The sequence below is a fragment of the Schistocerca cancellata genome, chromosome 5 (genome assembly GCF_023864275.1).
Source record: "Schistocerca cancellata isolate TAMUIC-IGC-003103 chromosome 5, iqSchCanc2.1, whole genome shotgun sequence".
NCBI lineage: Eukaryota > Metazoa > Arthropoda > Insecta > Orthoptera > Acrididae > Schistocerca > Schistocerca cancellata.
In genome coordinates this window covers 591,578,273-591,596,756 of record NC_064630.1, presented here as the reverse complement: position 1 = coordinate 591,596,756, position 18,484 = coordinate 591,578,273, and positions in this window count along the sequence as shown.

Below are 18,484 nucleotides of genomic sequence, written 5' to 3'. Positions count from 1 at the left end.
AATGGAGGCATTTTGTTGTAGCTCTGCCAACTGTGTATGATGTGTAAGGTCAGCCCCAAAATGAAGCTTTCTCCTGCAGCATGAGGTAATATAAAAGACAGTACAGGAACTGGAAGGAGGACTGGAAGAAAGACGAGGGTTTTGCTACTGCATTGCTGTGCGTCTCCAAAATACATACAGATACTGCACTCCAAAGGAAATCTGCGTCCCTCAGGGGGCATTACGTCTGTCACCCAAACACTGCGTCATCGTTATTTTGTACCACCCAACAGAGAAAGACTACAAACTATAAAAACTCTACTAACGTCATCCGACAGAGAACTCGAAAAGATTTTTCCTCGTCCCTGTCTTCCGATATATACATTGAAAACAGATACTGTCTGTTGTCAGCATTGAGCATATGTGGCGATACTATTAAATATACAGGTATTGATCCATTGGAGGAGGTGGCCAGTGATCGAAGTCACTTACACAGATCAGTGTCAAGTTTCATCGCCTATACTGCAGGAGGAGCATACTCCTCAGGCTATCAGTCACAAGACAGGGTCCCTCTTTTGTTGTCTAATACATTGTTTTTTTCTGCTGTAAGACTTCTAAGCACTGTATTACTACAGCTTTTCGCATAGATATACATTTTGTTTTTCCAGCACGACTTCGAGCTACGTGTCATGTTCTAAACTGACGTTAACATGTTTTGATCCGTTAGTTCTCACAGAAAACTGGACATTGCACAGTGTAAATAATGTTTCTGCTGCTCCCACAACACACACACACTGGTTGATTGAAACAAAAGACAGTCACAACATAAGGAAAATGGAAGAGTTTTCTGGCGTCGTGAAGCGCTTCCAAACAGCTGTCTGAAGGTGATTGATGACCTGTACATTTAAACTCATCCTTCACAGTGACAGGGCAGCAGATGGCTCAGTGTTCCGTTTCAACTCTCATATTGTGGTCATGTGTGCGATCACTGTTTCGGTACTAGCCATCGCCGGAATGTGTTGCCTCTCCACCAAGACTCTTTCTCCATCTCAAACAAGTGATGTCAGTCAATCATTATGTGGTAATCAAAAGTGTATCAGTGGACAGATGGGATGGAAAAGACACTGTCGATGTTCTGTAATAAGCTATAATTTCAGTCTGTAATAAGCATCATAGTTGATAGTGCGATCAATTTTAGCAATTTACCAGTTTTTTAACGCTGACCAGTGACACTGCAGCGTGCTTTCCATTTGCTGCATCACTGCTAAGCCACCCCTCCACTACTTTGCAAGTACCATATACTAGATTGCGAAGCCGGCCGGTGTGGTCGAACGGTTCTAGGCGCGTCAGTCAGGAACCGCGCGACCGTTACGGTCGCACGTTCGAATCCTGCCTCGGGCATGGATGTGTGTGATGTCCTTAGGTTAGCTAGGTTTAAGTAGTTATATGTTCTAGGGGGCTGATGACCTCAGAAGTTAAGTCCCATAGTGCTCAGAACCATTTGAACCAAATTTAGATTGCGAATGTAGACATTACTGCGCAGTACATACATTTATCGTTAATTCTTGAACATACTTATAAACCAAAATGTACCTGATAGCGAGCTAGATATTTCTAGGGCGTAATTTACGATTTCGATTGCCTATCTTTCCCTATGTGGATGGGAATCACAGAGGAGTCTCGCATCCTTAAGATAATCACCGATTTAATTTATAGCTGACCAGAAGTAGACCGCTACATTCCACGTCTCGTGGAGGAGCAGAGCAAGCTGAGTCGATAACTGCTGTTCCGCACCAGTCTTACACACGGCACCCATCAAGGTGCACAAGATCTCTCCAGATGCGCCCATGTCAAGGAGGTTAACATCCCTTATCGGTGTATAGTAGATATGCAAGTGTTGTGGTGACGTAACAGACGATTATGAAGAAGAAACGTGTGGTTTATGCATGATGGAACTGCAGACGGATGTAGTTTGAAACATTTTACATAAATCTACTGTACTATCAATTCAGAAGTACTGTTCTAGTGTCTGAGGTCAGTACCAAGAAGGTACTGGTAAGAGAGAACATAAACACATGCATTCCTAAGGCTGCACAGTTCTGCACTTCAAACACGCTACAACGCTACAGTGGTGCGGCTTCCGAGCTATTAATTATGCGGAATGGAACGCTGTTAATACTCCAATGTAAGAAATATAGCCCAGTGCATGACATACATTTTCCATGCAAGTTTCACTACGACAAACATGGCGACAAACTTAAAATGATAAGTCTACCACCTTGCACACCGGGCAAAACATCGATTGTTTGTAACACAAACACTACATAGGTTTCCAGAGGTGCATGACTTGCCCTCTCCCTGACACACTTGCATGGATTTAGGATAGGACGACCGTGGAAAGTAGTCTTTTCGTATCTACATGAAACAGAAGACTTAATTTACGTCCAAAATGTAGCAAAGAAATTCTCGCATCCATCTTCGTTTGTCTAGAAGATAGTACCAAAATAGATTTTCCATCGATGGACATGTTATCACACATGAGCTGTAAGTCCTTCGATGATTGTGGTTAAGAGAGGTTTGCTGTTAACGATCATATGTAATTAGTACTCTAAATCGCACACAGAACACACTGTTGTATACGAGTCGATGGCATGTTATACACCCAGAGAGAACAACGGAGAAAATGGTTAAATGCATCATAAATGACCTACGGCAACATTTCCCTCTCTCCCTCTCAACTGATGACGCCATCTACTTCCTATTGTCCTTTAAAGCAGATCCATGTAAGTTTTTAGGCAGATGGCTCTCTTTTGCAGGAAAACATCAAAGACAGCAGTCGACTTGCATGTATCACTATCACTTCATTAAACATACAGTAGAATATTGCATACAGCAACTGTTTGTTAGCTGACGCCACAAGTTTGTGACTGATGGAGAGTACAGAGAATCACATTGTAAACACCGTTTGTTAGGGTTTAAAACACCTAAATAGTCCCGCATGGGGTCAGACACGCGATCCATTCTGTAGCTGTATACAAGAGTCACCCCAGCCAGGAACACAACGCTCTTTAGCTAAGTTTACAAAAAATTATAAGGCGATTGCCGATAACTTCTGGGTCACACCTGGGCTTGTGATCCGACATATACAAATTTATTACTCTATATCCACGTTAAGTTTTGTATTCCAACCGTCTTACGGTTGTCGACAAAGAATGACTGTTTCCCTGGTTCCCAGTGCTTCCATGTCAACGTTTTCTCGTATTCCCCTTGCTGTCGTATCCTCGTTCCCGCGTACAAGAATTGTCCTGCACTAAACAGAAGATATGCAAGTATTCCCTCACATTTCGGCGTATTTTCCCTCAATTGATACGTATTTTCCGTCATTTTTCGTAATTTTATAGATTTTATGTCACTTCTGCCCATGCAATCATGACACCACTTCTCGTTCCATATTCTAAAATTGTTTGTAAATGTAGTACAGTTGCCAACACCTAGCGCAAATGCACTATTTTCTGGTCGGACGGTATAGTATAGCACTGTACTCGAATGCATCCAGTCACCTCCAACCACATATTCCACAGTGGCAGTGCGTTTGCTCTGTTTTCTGCATGGCTGTCTGTGTGTGTGTGTAATGGATGGCAGAGTTGTAACTTGCGTTGGAGAAGCGGGAAACTCAACCAAGTAATATGCATGACATGTAATACCTTAACCAATATCGACATCAGAGTAAAAAATTCGTAGGCATTACTTTTCAGCACACCCTCGTAACAGACGGGGGCAGCATAACGACCAGGCAGACTTTGTACAACTGCGTATAGGTGCTCAGTTTTGCAATGGGCAGGTAGATTTTCTTTGCAGTGCTTACAGATAGCACCATAACATCATTAATTCTGTCGATAGAACACTGCATGCTTTTTCAACACACTCTATGACAACCTAATAATGTAAGGGCAACGTAGATAGGAGATTTGACAAAGTGTTTCAGTACATGGAAGACTCTCGTCAAACACCCAAGACACCAGTAAACAGTAATGGAGGGATGTGAGAAGGAGAAGTATATTTGTTGTTCCATTTCTTTCTGATACGCCTACTACTGATACACTATGGTTCTCGTGGAGGGGAACTATTGCAGTTCCGTATCTCTAGGATCGCCCTGTGCCACTACCTCTGATAAATCTCCATGTCTGTCTGCAGTTTAGTCAGTGAGTCAGTACTTTCACAGACATTATACAGGATATGTGTGCGCTTCTCTCAGGACAGGCCGGAGCTTGCAAAAACGCGAGTTCAGGCTTGGTGCTGTCTAATCGACAAGTGTGCCATATTATGCCATGGCTGAGAGCAACAGCATACGATTGATAAATAATTCAGATCGTTTGGATACTTTTGAGCACAGGCTACATTGTCATTGGTTCTTGCTCAAGAGTGGTAAGATGAGGAGCTACACTTAACGTTATGCAGCTAATTATCTGCATTTCACATGTCTTTTTCTACAAAAGTGGATTCATTTACACGTCAACGCAGTAGGCAGATACACAGCCTCATACGTGTTCAACTTCTTTTTGGCTAGCACGTCTGAATTTTGGCCTGTCCTACCAATCTGCCAATTTCACAGGCCATCCTGCCAGTCCGCAAATTTAACAGCCAATTTACTAATCCTATCAGTTTACCAATGTTATAGTAATTTTTTAGTCAGTTTGCCAGTTTCATCAAATTCCAGATTTGGTGTCACCAATTTGCCAATTTTACAGCCTGTTTCTTACCAGTTTACCACTTTTACAGCCCTTCCAAACAATTTCTGGATTTAGTGGCAGTGAGCTAACATTTTTCGCCATTTCGCAGAATATGCTATGAAATCATTAATTTATGCTGTCAAAGTGTCTTAGTTCGTAAAATCTGCAGTCATTTTTTAACTCTGTTGCTAATCGCCTTCCCACTACACTGTTCAGACTTTGAATGACCAAACTCACGTAACTGAAATAATAATAACAATAAAATTAATGTGTTATTTATAACAAACAGCCAAAGCCAGATCCCCTCACTACAGAATACAGACCTAGAATGGAGAGCAAATTGCCCAAGAGTGGTGGAGTCCTGAGGCAACTGACTGAGAGTACAATATTGATGTTTCACAGTTGGCCGAGAGCAAAACAGATGGAAGGAGAAGTCAGTGACCTTGAATATAGCAAGTGCGATTGCCCCAGGACTGGGAGTGCAATTCTTCGAATGCTGAGTCCAGAAAGTGCTGATGTGTATTTCCTGGAATGCTGGCACCGAAATGTGCCGACATCAGCGATTTTTGAGCCGAAACATACACTGCTACACTACTGATGTGACCTGAAGCCATACCCGATGACTCTCAACACCAAGAAGCTAGGACTAACACCACTGGGTCTTTCCAAAATACTGGAAGAACGGGGCCTCTCCCCAGTCGCCATTGTACTGGCTGATGATGGTCATCCAAAGTAGTGCTGAACTGCTGTTCATCACTCAACAGAATGCAAAGATAGTCACCAACATTGCATGCTACCTGATCATGGCATGACTCCAGTCATAGTCATTTGTCTTGCAGTGCTAACGACAGCCTATGCGTGAGATGGTAATTTCATGGCCCACCTGCTGCTAGTCTCTGACTAATGGTACTGGTAACACAGAATGTTATTCAGAATCCATTACTTGTTCTTAGATGACAGTCTTGGATTACGTTGTGCTTGTGCACAGTATAGTGGTGCTCCCTTGTGATGGTCCGGCGTGGTCGACCGGAATCTCAACGCCGAGTTTGCAGGCCCTCACGTTCCCATTCAGTCCAACATTGGGCCACTGTCACATCGGAAGCTGAGGAAACTAAATTAGGAAATGAGATACTAAAGGTGGTCAAGAGCTTTTTAATTGGACAGAAGAACAATCCGAGAGGGCTGAATAGAGAAGATATAAAATAGAGTAGCAATAGCACGAAAAACATTTCTGAAAATGAGGAACTTGTTAATATCAGATATAAATTTAAATGTTTTCTAACGGCATTTGCCTTCAGTATAGCCAAGAACAGAAGTGAAATGCTTGTAATAAATAATTCAGACAAGAGAATGGAAGTTTTGAATTGTTTTGCTACAGAAAAATGTTATAGATTAGATGGGAAGATCGGATAATGACAAGGTGCTGAATCGGATTGGCAAGTAAAGAAATACGTGGCAGAACTGGTGTATGAGGCGTTAAGGAATCGTTTATTTGTTAATAGTGGGAAGTGTGAATGGTAAAAATTGTATTACAAGACCAAGACCCGAATACAGTAAGCAGGTCCAAATGGATGTAGATTGCAATAATTGTGCAGAGATGAAGAAACTTGCACAGGATGGACTAGTCTGGAGAGCTGTTTCAAACCAGTCTCTGGACTGTAGGTTTCAACAACAACAAAATGTCTTATATGTAATTCATACAACAAAATTTCTGACGAGCGAAGGGAAGATGGGTACAAAATTACTGGAATTTTGTGCGACATATTTGACTAAAATCCTTATTTTTTGAAAATTATTGACACATTGGTTGAGAGATGCGATACGACTCCGATCCTGAATGGGGTAGACAACAATCACTGTTGCGGTATACAGTTATTTGCATTATATTTCGAAGGGTATCCAAACACGTGAACTGTGTCTTGAAGGCTTCCAAAAAAATCTTCGCTGACTATACCCATGTGCTTTACAAATATTGTAAAATCTGTATTCTGGCGAATCTGCTTAAGTTTGAGGCCGAATAGGGATTTTTGTTGACATTGTCAGCTGAAATTATTTTCTGAAACCATTCAGCGAACTTCTCGGAATCTTTGTATCTTGCTGTGTAATTCTTCATGGTTTAGCGTTACCCCATTTTCCGTCGTTAAGTGGCATTGTTATACGGGAAAAGTCCTTACAAATTGCCATCAGTGAGGCCTGTTAACAGTTCCAAAGTGTATGCTGTCGCTGATAAGCCATTTGACGGCTCTACGTTCCGCGAAACTGTTTTATCTGCTCATTGTCACTCGCTATATGATTCTCCGAATATGTATTCCTGGCTTACAATATCTTTTCAAGGAAAAGCATTCTTGAGGTCATAAGAAGTGAGTTTGTACACTGCATAATAAAAAAAAGTGAAGTACCCAGAAGACATGGTCGGATATCAATGTAACTCGGTGTACGTGCATGCCATCGGCGGGTATGCAAACGATTAGAGATGGAATTCGCTGTGATACTAGGACCACCACCAGGTTGCTTTAGTTTTTTTCGTGTTTTGTGTTGTTACCAAGCCTGATAAGATGTGTAAAAGTATGTTATGTTGAGTGACCGCTGTAAAGTACATGGAGATGCCTCGTGCTTTTTCGAGACAGCGTTATATCAAAACCTGGCTGAGTTTGAAAGAGGCTAGTTGTGGGTCTCTATTTGACCAACTGGTCGAATCGCGCAATATCCAGATTTGTGGGTCATTCGGATGTGGCAGCGGCCAAACATTGGAGTCCATGGGAAAATGAGGGCAGGCATAATCATCGTCATGGTTACGGTCGAGCATATTTGACCACTACAGTATAGAATCTGTCTACATCTACATCTACATGGATACTCTGAAAATCACATTTAAGAGCCTGGCAGAGGGTTCATCGAACCACCTTCACAATTCTCTATTATTCCAATCTCGTATAGCGCGCGTAAAGAATGAACACCTATATCTTTCCGTACGAGCTATGATTTCCTTTATTTTGTCGTGATGATCGTTCATCCCTTTGTAGGTCGGTGTCAACAACATATTTTCGCATTCGGAGGAGAAAGTTGGTGATTGGAATTTCGTGAGAAGATCCCGTCGCAAGGACAAACGCCTTTCTTTTACTGATTTCCTGCCCAAATCCTGTATCATTTCTGTGACACTCTCTACCACATTTGGCGCTAATACAAAACGTGCTGGCCTTCTTTGAACTTTTCGATGTATTCTGTCAGTCCTATCTGGTAAGGATCCCACGTCGCGCAGCAGTATTCTAAAAGACCGTAGTGTAGGCAGTCTCCTTAGTTGGTGTGTTACATTTTCTAAGTGTCCTGCCAATAAAACGCAATCTTTGGTTAGGCTTCCCCACAGCATTTTCTTTGTGTTCCATCCAATTTAAGTTGTTCGTAAATGTAATTCCTAGGTATTTAGTTGAATTTACGGCCTTTATATTTGACTGATTTATCATGTAACCGATGTTTATCGGATTCCTTTTAGCACTCATGTGGATGACCTCACATTTTTCATTATTTAGGGTCAACTGCCACTTTTCGCACCATTCAGATATCTTTTCTAAATCGTTTTGCAGCTTGTTTTGATCTTCTGACGACTATTAGTCGATAAACGACAGCGTCAAAAAATGGTTCAAATGGCTCTGAGCACTATGGGACTTAACATCTGAGGTCATCAGTCCCCTAGAACTTAAAACTACTTAAACCTAACTAACCTAAGGACATCACACACATCCATGTCCGAGGCAGGATTCGAACCTGCGACCGTAGCGGTCGCGCGGTTCCAGATTGACGCGCCTAGAACCGCTCGGTCACACCGGCCGGCACGACAACTTCATCTGCAAACAACCGAAGACGGCTGCTCAGATTGTCTCCCAAATCGTTTATATAGATAAGGAACATCAAAGGGCCTATAACACTACCTTGGGGAACGCCAGAAATCATTTCTGTTTTAATCGATGACTTCCCATCAATTACCACGAACTGTGACCTCTCTGACAGGAAATCACAAATCCACTCACATAACTAAGACATTATTCCATAAGCACGCAATTTCACTACAAGCCGATTGTGTGGTACAGTATCAAAGGCCTTCCAGAAATCCAGAAATACGGAATCGATCTGAAATCGCTTGTCAGTAGCACTCAACACTTTATGTGAATAAAGAGCTAGTTGCGTTTCACAGGAACGATGTTTTCTAAACCCATGTTGACTGCGTGTCAATAGGCCGTTTTCTTCTATGTAATTCATAATGTTCGAACACAATATATGTTCCAAAATCCTGCTGCATATCGACGTTAATGATATGGGTCAGTAATTTAGTGGGTACTCCTACTGCCTCTCTTGAATATTGGTGTGACCTGTGCAACTTTCCAGTCTTTGGGTACTGATCTTTCGTCGAGCGAACGGTTGTATATGATTGTTAAGTATGGAGCTAATGCATCAGCATACTCCGAAAGGAACATAATTGATATACAGTCTGGACCAGAAGACTTGCTTTTATTAAGTGATTTAAGTTGCTTCACTACTCCGAGGATATTTACTTCTACGTTACTACTCATGTTGGCAGCTGTTCTCGATTCGAATTCTGGTATATTTGCTTCGTCTTCTTTTGTGAAGGCATTTCGGAAGGCTGTGTTTAGTAACTCTGCTTTGGCAGCACTGTCTTCGATAGTATCTCCATTGCTATCGCGCGGAGAAGGCATTGATTGTTTCCTGCCGCTAACATACTTCACATACGACCAGAATCTCTTTGGATTTTCTGCCAGGTTTAGAGACAAAGTTTCTTTGTGTAAACTGTTATAGGCATCTCGCATTGAAGTCCGCACTAAATTTCGAGCATCTGTAAAAGATCGCCAATCTTGGGGATTTTGCGTCTGTTTATATTTGGCATGTTTGTTTCGTTGCAACAGTGTTCTAACCCGTTTTGTGAACTAAGGAGGATCAGCTGTATTGGATCGCTGAATTTTGCACTAATCTCTTCACATCTGCACCTGCTATTTTAGACCAAGTAATGGACTCCCTGCAACGTTTTGAGTCATCCCACACCACTGGTCGAAGACAAGCAGAGCAGCCCGACTACGGAAATACCGTCCCATGTGTAGTATGCCTTAATCACCTCATTACAAAAGGTTACATCTGGAACGGCCCCACGAGTGCTCAGCTGAACTGCTGGAGAAAGGCGTCGCCTTGTGTTCAACGGTGAATCACGGTTCTCCACTGCCCTGTATGACCGTCGTTGTCGAGTATGGTGGCGACTGAGTGCAAATCCAACTCTTCCACTGTTTTGGCGACATCGTTGTTACTCCTGTCGTCATAGTCTGGGGAGTAATCGGATATGACTTCAGATCACGGCTGGTATGGATTGAAGAAACTCTGACGGCACAGCTATGTGTCACGGACATGCTGCGTCCTCCTGTATTACGTCTCATGCGACTGTATCGTGGTGGCAGGTTTCAGCACGGCAATGCTCGTCCATACATGGCTCGTGTCTCTATGAACTGTCTGCGTGATTTGAGGTACTCCCACGGTCAACACGATTCCTACATCTCTGCCCGATAAACCGGGCGTCAACTCCGAGGCAGTGGTAGCATCCAGTACATCGAAGACCAGTTACAACAATTGTTGGCCGCGTGCCTCAGGAGACGAACTAACTACTTTATGACAGCCCTTCCAACCGATTCATTGTATGTATCCACGTCAGAGAGGTGGCAACGTCGTGCTATGTGGACTCATACTGCCAAGTACTTCCTAAATTTGACTCTGTTTTGTAATCACTGATACGGCATCACACACTCTCTCAGACCACGAAATTTCATTTCGTTTTCTTTTCATGTTCTTGGTTCTTAACTTTTTGTATCAGGTCGAGTACATTCGCTGATTGTTTTTTACATCTTTCGCAACTGCTAGATGTTGTCTGTCGCTATGGTCGATCCAGACACCGAATATACACTACTGGCCATTAAAATTGCTACACCAAGAAGAAATGCAGATGATAAAAGGGTATTCATCGGACACATATATTATACTAGAACTGACATGTGATTACATTTTTACGCAATTTGGGTGCATAGATCCTGAGAATTAAGTACCCAGAACAAACACCTCTGGCCGTAATAACGGCCTTGATACGCATGGGCGTTGAGTCAAACAGAGCTTGGATTGCGTTTACAGGTACAGCTGCCCATGCAGCTTCAACACGATACCACAGTTCATCAAGAGTAGTAACTGGCGTATTGTGACGAGCCAGTTGCTCGGCCACCATTGACCAGACGTTTTCAATTGGTAAGAGATCTGGAGAATGTGCTGGCCAGGGCAGCAGTCGAACATTTTCTGTATCCAGAAAGGCGCGTACACGACCTGCAACATGCGGTCGTGCATTATCCTGTTGAAATGTAGGGTTTCGCAAGGATCGAATGAAGGGTAGAGCCATGGGTCGTAACACATCTGAAATGTAACATCCACTGCTCAAAGTGCCGTCAATGCGAACAAGAGGTGACCGAGACGTGTAACCAATGGCACCCCATACCATCACGCCAGGTGATATGCCAGTATAGCGATGGCAAATACATGCTTCCAATGTGCGTTCACCGCGATGTCGCCAGACACGGATGCGACCATCATGATGCTGTAAACAGAACCTGGATTCATCCGAAAAAATGACATTTTGGCATTCGTGGACCCAGGTTCGTCGTTGAGTACACCATCGCAGGCGCTCCTGTCTGTGATGCAGCGTCAACGGTAACCACAGCCATGGTCTCCGAGCTGATAGTCCATGCTGCTGCAAACGTCGTCGAACTGTTCGTGCAGGTGGTTGTTGTCTTGCAAACGTCCCCATCTGCTGACTCAGGGGTCGAGACGTGGCTGCACTATCTGTTATAGCCATGCGGATAAGATGCCTGTCATCTCGACTGCTAGTGATACGAGGCCATTGGGACCCAGCACGGCTTTCGGTATTACCCTCCTGAACCCATCGATTCCATATTATGCTAACAGTCATTGAATCTCGACCAACGCGAGCAGCAATGTCGCGATACGAGAAACCGCAATCGCGATAGGCTACAATCCGACCTTTATCGAAGTCGGAAACGTGATGGTACTCATTTCTCCTCCTTACACGAGGCATCATAACAACATTTCACCAGGCAACGCCGGTCAACTGCTGTTTGTGTATGAGAAATCGGTTGGAAACTTTCCTCATGTCAGCACGTTGTAGGTGTCGCCACCGGCGCCAACCTCGTGTGAATGCTCTGAAAAGCTAAACATTTTCATATCACAGGATCTTCTTCCTGTCGGTTAAATTTCGCGTCTGTAGTAGTGATCTTCGTGGTGTAGCAATTTTAATGGCCTTTAGTGTAACATATTTTTGCTTATCGGTCAGTTAAATCTTCTCCATGGGGACTGGTTGGCAACGGCTAACAAGGACTTTTTGATTGTGAGCTTGCAAAAGGCCGATGATGTTTACAGCGTTCAGTGCCCCACATATTTACTGTCATGCAGCCACAATGTTAGCTGCTAATGGCAACAGACTGGATGTATCAAATTGTTAGCACGGCATGAAGCTATGGAGCGTAGTTGAACTGCTTAGTCAACGAGTAACTCACAACAGTGCTACAGTGCTAGTGGTGTTCATACAAAACAGAGCAATGACAGCTATAAACAAAGCAAACATTGCATTATAGCTTCAATAAAAGTCGAAAAGTTTATAGCTCGTCAGAAGGAAACCCAAGCACTTTCGCAGAGCGAGAAAAAAATGGCACATGAAATATTAGCGTATGTGTAAAACAAATCGTATAAGCTCGACTGTGTAGGCAATATACATGAGGAGTACAAAGACGACTATACGTGCTTAATAAGAGAAAGTGATATTGAAACAGGCGTTGAGTCAAGTAGTTCGTCATTTGTGTCGAACAGGGAATGACAAATCCCCTCTCCATACAAGGAAGATCATTCCATACAAGGAGGATCATTCGCAGAAGATAGATTAAAGTCTTTTCAAGGGAAGGGGTGGATGGTTGTATAACTCCAAACAGTGCTACAGAACTGGAAGACGTAAGGTAACGAAACTGCAAACAAAGCATCAACTTGACGATGCACAGAAAATTTGTAGATGAGATAAACACACTTATCCCGTAGTTCAGTAAGGAATTTGTTTTCAACTCCGATCAGTCTGGATTTGAAGAGGAAATAGACATGAAAAGAAACCTGGAAATTAGAGGTACCAGGAGAGTTGTATCTAGATCAACTAACACCAGTGCCTTAACGCATTCGTATGCAATTGTGCAGACTTTTAATCTGGATGATAAATTGGCTGGAAAGTTATTTATTATGCTGCGAGAATTTGGAGGTGCTCTGCCCCCTAGAATTCTTTCTCGTCTGCATGATCTTGCAATGGCAGTAGGGAATATTTATGTCACAGCAAGCAAGAGTGGGAAAATAGGCGTAACAAAACTACAACTATAATATGAGAAATGATTTTGGCCAATAGCTGGTCCATATAGCTTGCTTTTTCTTGATTTCTGGTACTTCTCTAGAGCAAACTATCCCTCCCAAAAAGTGTGTAACATTGCAGTTCATACCACCTGGAACCATTAGCCAAGATTAGCCTCTGGATGTTTGTTTTTTCCGTGCCTATAAAACATATCGCACTGTCTGCAGATAACGCTTTAAAGGACAGCCAGTTTCACGATAAGCTCCACGACAGACTGTTTCTCATTCGGCTGCATGCCACGTTCTATCAGTTTTCATCACCCCGTTACACCAATATGATGTTACACGCATTCTTTAAGAGTGGATACGTAACTGAACGTCCTGCATGGTTTAAACTCCCAAGGAATTCGACTTCGGTCTGGATGGTGCGAATCTTTGTGATCCCTGTGGCGCGACATTTCGCATTCAGTGTTCTTGGTGCAAGTTCATGGTTTGTTTTGAACATTTCTCGAATGTCGACGATGTCAATTTTGTGAAGTGTAATACATGCAACCCTTTGAATTACATATAAAATGAATCTATAAAATGTAATTTTTTATGATGAAATAGTGATGAAATACATGATCTGATAATGACGAGGGTTGGGAGTTCTGATAATTGATAATTCTCTGGTAAGTAGGGACATACAGAGAAACCTGCGCAACACAGAAGCCCTACCACCTCGGCTGTATGGATTACCCAACATCCATAAGAACAACGTTCCACTGAGACCGATCGTTAGCGCTCCTGGATCACCGACATATAAACTGGCAAAACACTTGGCCTCTCTGCTCCAGCCACACGTGGGGAAGACCGACACAGACATTAAGGACTCAGGACATCTCATTGAGAAGCTGAAGAAACTGAAACTTGCACCAAACGACATCCTGGTCAGCTTTGATGTTGTTTCGTTATTTACGAAAGTGCCACTCAGTGACGCTCTGGAGCACATCGGTTCCATTTTCCCGCTAGACATCAGAAAGCTCTTCCATGCATGTCTCACCACGAGCTATTTCACGTGGAATGGCGATTTCTACGAACAGCTGGAAGGCGTCGCCATGGGTAGTCCTCTCAGTCCAGTGGTGGCCAAATTCTTCATGGAACAATTCGAAGCACAGGCACTGGACTCGGTGACTTGCAAACCTAAGATGTGGTACAGGTACGTCGATGATACTTTCGTGGTGTGGAGCCATGGTGAAGAACAGCTCGGTGACTTCCTAAGACACCTGAATAGCCTCCATGCCAACATAACATTTACCATGAAAGTAGAAAAGGACAAGAAACTGCCATTTCTAGATGTGCTGGTCACAAGGGACGGCGAAAACCTGGGACACAGCGTGTATCGAAAACCGACTCACACGGACCGATACCTGCACAAACTGTCAAACCACCACCCGAGCCAGAAAAGAGGCATGATTAGTACGCTCGTGACGAGAGCAGGACGAATATGTGAGCCGCAACACTTCAAACGAGAAATGCAACACCTGGAAACTGTCCTGAGGAGCAATGGGTACTCCACAAATTATATGAGAAGTGTAACAGAGCCAAACACTCGGCGAAGTAAGGAACCAGAAAAAGAAATGTCGGGTACGGCCTTTCTGCCATACATTCCCAGAGTGACGGACAGAATCGGCCGTATATTGCGCAAAGATGGCGTAAAGACGATTTTCAAACCGACAAGGAAGATCAAAGAGTGTCTTAGATCGGCGAAAGAGAAAAGAGACCCACTTGCAATGTCGGGAATATACCGCATACCATGCACATGCGGAAAAGTTTATGTCGGAATGACTGGACGATCCATTAACACCAAGATCAAAGAGCATAAGCGACATTGCAGGTTGGGGCAGGTGGAGAAATCGGCCGTGGCAGAGCACGCACTGAATGAGACCGACCACGTAATAAAATACGCCGACACGGAAGTTCTGGCTGTAGAGAACCACTATCACACGCGCTTGTTCAGAGAAGCTGTAGAAATACAAAAACACGCGAACAGTTTGAACAAGGAAGAGGAAAGCCTTAAGGTAAACGGATCCTGGCTTCCCGCACTGCAGCGAACGACCGTCGCAGGTAGCAAGAGGAGAACCGCACCGGAAATGACCGCGGAGAAGCCCTCGGACGTTGGCGCGCCAGGTACATATAGTCTGCGCCCGCGAGCTAGGCTCCAGTTCACCACCGGCAATGGAGGGTGAAGCTTTGACAATGCCAGCCACTCGTGCTGGCGAAACGTCAGAAAAATCATTAGATGAACATCGGCCGAAAAACCCGAGACAGAAGCCAATAGGCAGTTGGTAGCAAATTTCCTTCTCTATCACACTCTGTTAATACATAATTTCATACCAGCCTCGTCATTCCATCCCTTGTCATGTACGGGAACAATAACACTTCACGGTACTTCAGTGGGTTTTGACATTATTTTGCGCTTGGAAATGATCATTGGATTAAGTGTAGTACCGTCAGCAACGCGAAAGGACAACAGCGTAGTACATTTTTTCATGTCTATTGTTTTTAAAGTTAGTTTTAGAACCTTTCATGGCAACAGTTCTGTTACTTTACACATCAAATATCAGAGGAGTTTCGTCTGTATTCGCTATTTGTCTTAGTTCCACACTGGTTTTGGTTCAAATGGCTCTGAGCATTATAGGACTTAACTGCTGAGGTCATCAGTCCCCTAGAACTTAGAACTACTTAAACCTAACTAACCTAAGGACTTCACACACATCCGTGCCCGAGGCAGGATTCGAACCTGCGACCGTAGCGATCGCGCGGTTCCAGACTGTAGTGCCTAGATCCGCTCTGCCAACACGGCCGGCCCACACTGGTTTTCTTTGGATGTTGAATAATAAAGCGAAGGAAAGATATTTTCTCTTCATTCTCTTTCGGTATTTTCTGAGGTGTTTTGGTTTTGATTCGCATGGGGACATTTAGTCAGCGCGAGAGCGTTACGGAGATGCTGAACAAGCTCCAGTGGCGGACACTTCAAGAAAGGCGTTACGCAATACGGAGAGGTTTATTATCGAAATTACGAGAGAGCACATTCCGGGAAGAGATGGGCAACATATTACTACCGCCCACATATATCTCGCGTAATGATCACAACGAAAAGATCCGAGAAATTAGAGCAAATACGGAGACTTACAAGCAGTCGTTCTTCCCACGCACAATTCGTGAATGGAACAGGGAAGGGGGGATCAGATAGTGGTACAATAAGTACCCTCCGCCACACACCGTAAGGTGGCTCGCGGAGTATAGATGTTGATGTAGATAAGTCCATAACGCTTCATAAACCTGTAGAATCAACCAAGCCCACCCTTGAAGTCTGTTAAGTTCCACTGTAGCATTAGCTTACGAGTGTGTATTTGAATCATTTTTGTATTAATTCCATTGCCATTTTGACGGTGTCCTTGAATCCTTTTCAATATGTTATCTTCTAGTTTTGGCCATTTTGCAATCAGTTTGTTATTTGCACATTTAGTCTTCATCATTTTTTTCCCAGTTCTTTTTCACTAGCCTCCCAATCGCGAATGGTTTTTTTTCTATTGGTGGAGGGTCGAAGTGCCGCTCAACCGCTCTGTACTCTTGTTCTTCTGCATATACTGTTACTTTCAATTTATAGCCAGTATTATACGAATACCTTTCATTTTTTGCATTACGAAACTAGCTACTAGCAAAAATAACGTACTGACACCGATAACACAAGCCACTTTCAATTGAAGCTCACTAGCACCGTAGACTGCAATGACTCGTCATAGGCTAGACAGCGTTCTGCGTTTGTGATAGCGAGGCGAGTGTGAAACAGCGTTAGCAAGCTTGTGAATCCCAGCGGTGCACTGCTGCTGCCAGTTGAATCCTTTGTTGCCAGACAGAGATAGGTTTCCCGGCGGCATCGAATATATGGCCATTTTTAAGACTGGCGGGAAATTTAAATCAAACGCTGGACATTTTTATATTAATTTCTAGTATAAGGCGCACGTGAATTTGGAGGCAATTTTTCGAAGAAAAAATGCGTCTTATAGTCAGTATTTTACGGACGCTCCTCCCATTATGGTGGAAAAGAGCTACACATCCTATGTAAAAGGCAAATACCTCTCACTGCATGCTACCCCTGCAGTTGTGTGCACATTGGAGAAGGCGGATATGTTACTCACGGTGAACGAATTGCCTCTCTTGCTTCAGAGGGAAGTTAGGTTTCTTGTAGCGTGACATTGCTCCTTACTGTGTTTTTTCCTCTTTTTTAGGAATATCTATACCATTATCTTTGACTGCCAGGGATTCCACACAAAAATAAGTTTGTTCCGAAAGAAGTTGCCTTTCAAATATTATGCACCGCTGTCGATTTCAGTTGCCGTTCCATTATGAGCTGGATATTATTTTAACAAATATACTCCATATCAAAATTAGAAACGTCAAGGAAACACTCATCAAAGACTTCCCGGCGCATAGCAAACAAGGACTCACAAAAATTGCAGTAGTGATCGCAACACAAAATCAGATTCAAAAAACTATCGAAATCTTAGCTGTTTTAATGAATAAAATGTTACAGAAAAATAAAGTGGTGGAGTGCCAATTTGACATGTAGGTTGTTCTGGGTTCATACCCAAGGTGCTCCAATTTCTTTTTAGAAATTACATTTTTCGAGCATTCGTTATATATTAACGTTGTGAGTTTATTTTAGACATTTCTTTTTTAATTTTAATATCCACAAAATATGGTGACACAGTACTTTGCTTTTTACCGTGTAGGTTGTACCTGACGTTGCGACTTTAAGCTGCGAAACCGGTTGTGTTTTAATAAACAACAATTTTACCAGCTGGCAGCGGAATTGTTCAAAATGTTCAAATGTGTGTGAAATCTTATGGGACTTAACTCCCAAGGTCATCAGTCCCTAATCTTTACACGCTATTTAACCTAAATTATCCTAAGGACAAACACACACACCCATACCCGAGGGAGGACTCGAACCTCCGCCGGGACCAGCCGCACAGTCCATGACTACAGCTCCCTAGACCACTCGGCTAATTCCGCGCGGCAGGCAGCGGAATTCTTCCTAACAACACGCCTTTCAACAGCTGAGGTCGCACGGAATATAAAATAGTTTGTGATTCGTTACATTGTGTTATCTATACCTTAGTTTTCGTTTTATACTAATTATTAATTTTGCTGCTGTAACAAAACTTACAAAAGCTGTACCACAATGATAGTAGAAAGAAACAGTTCGTACTAACGTTAATCACAGTAGCTCAGTGAAAAGCAAGAAGTCATTTTACAATTGTGAAAATTTGTGCAATACCTCACACAGAATATTA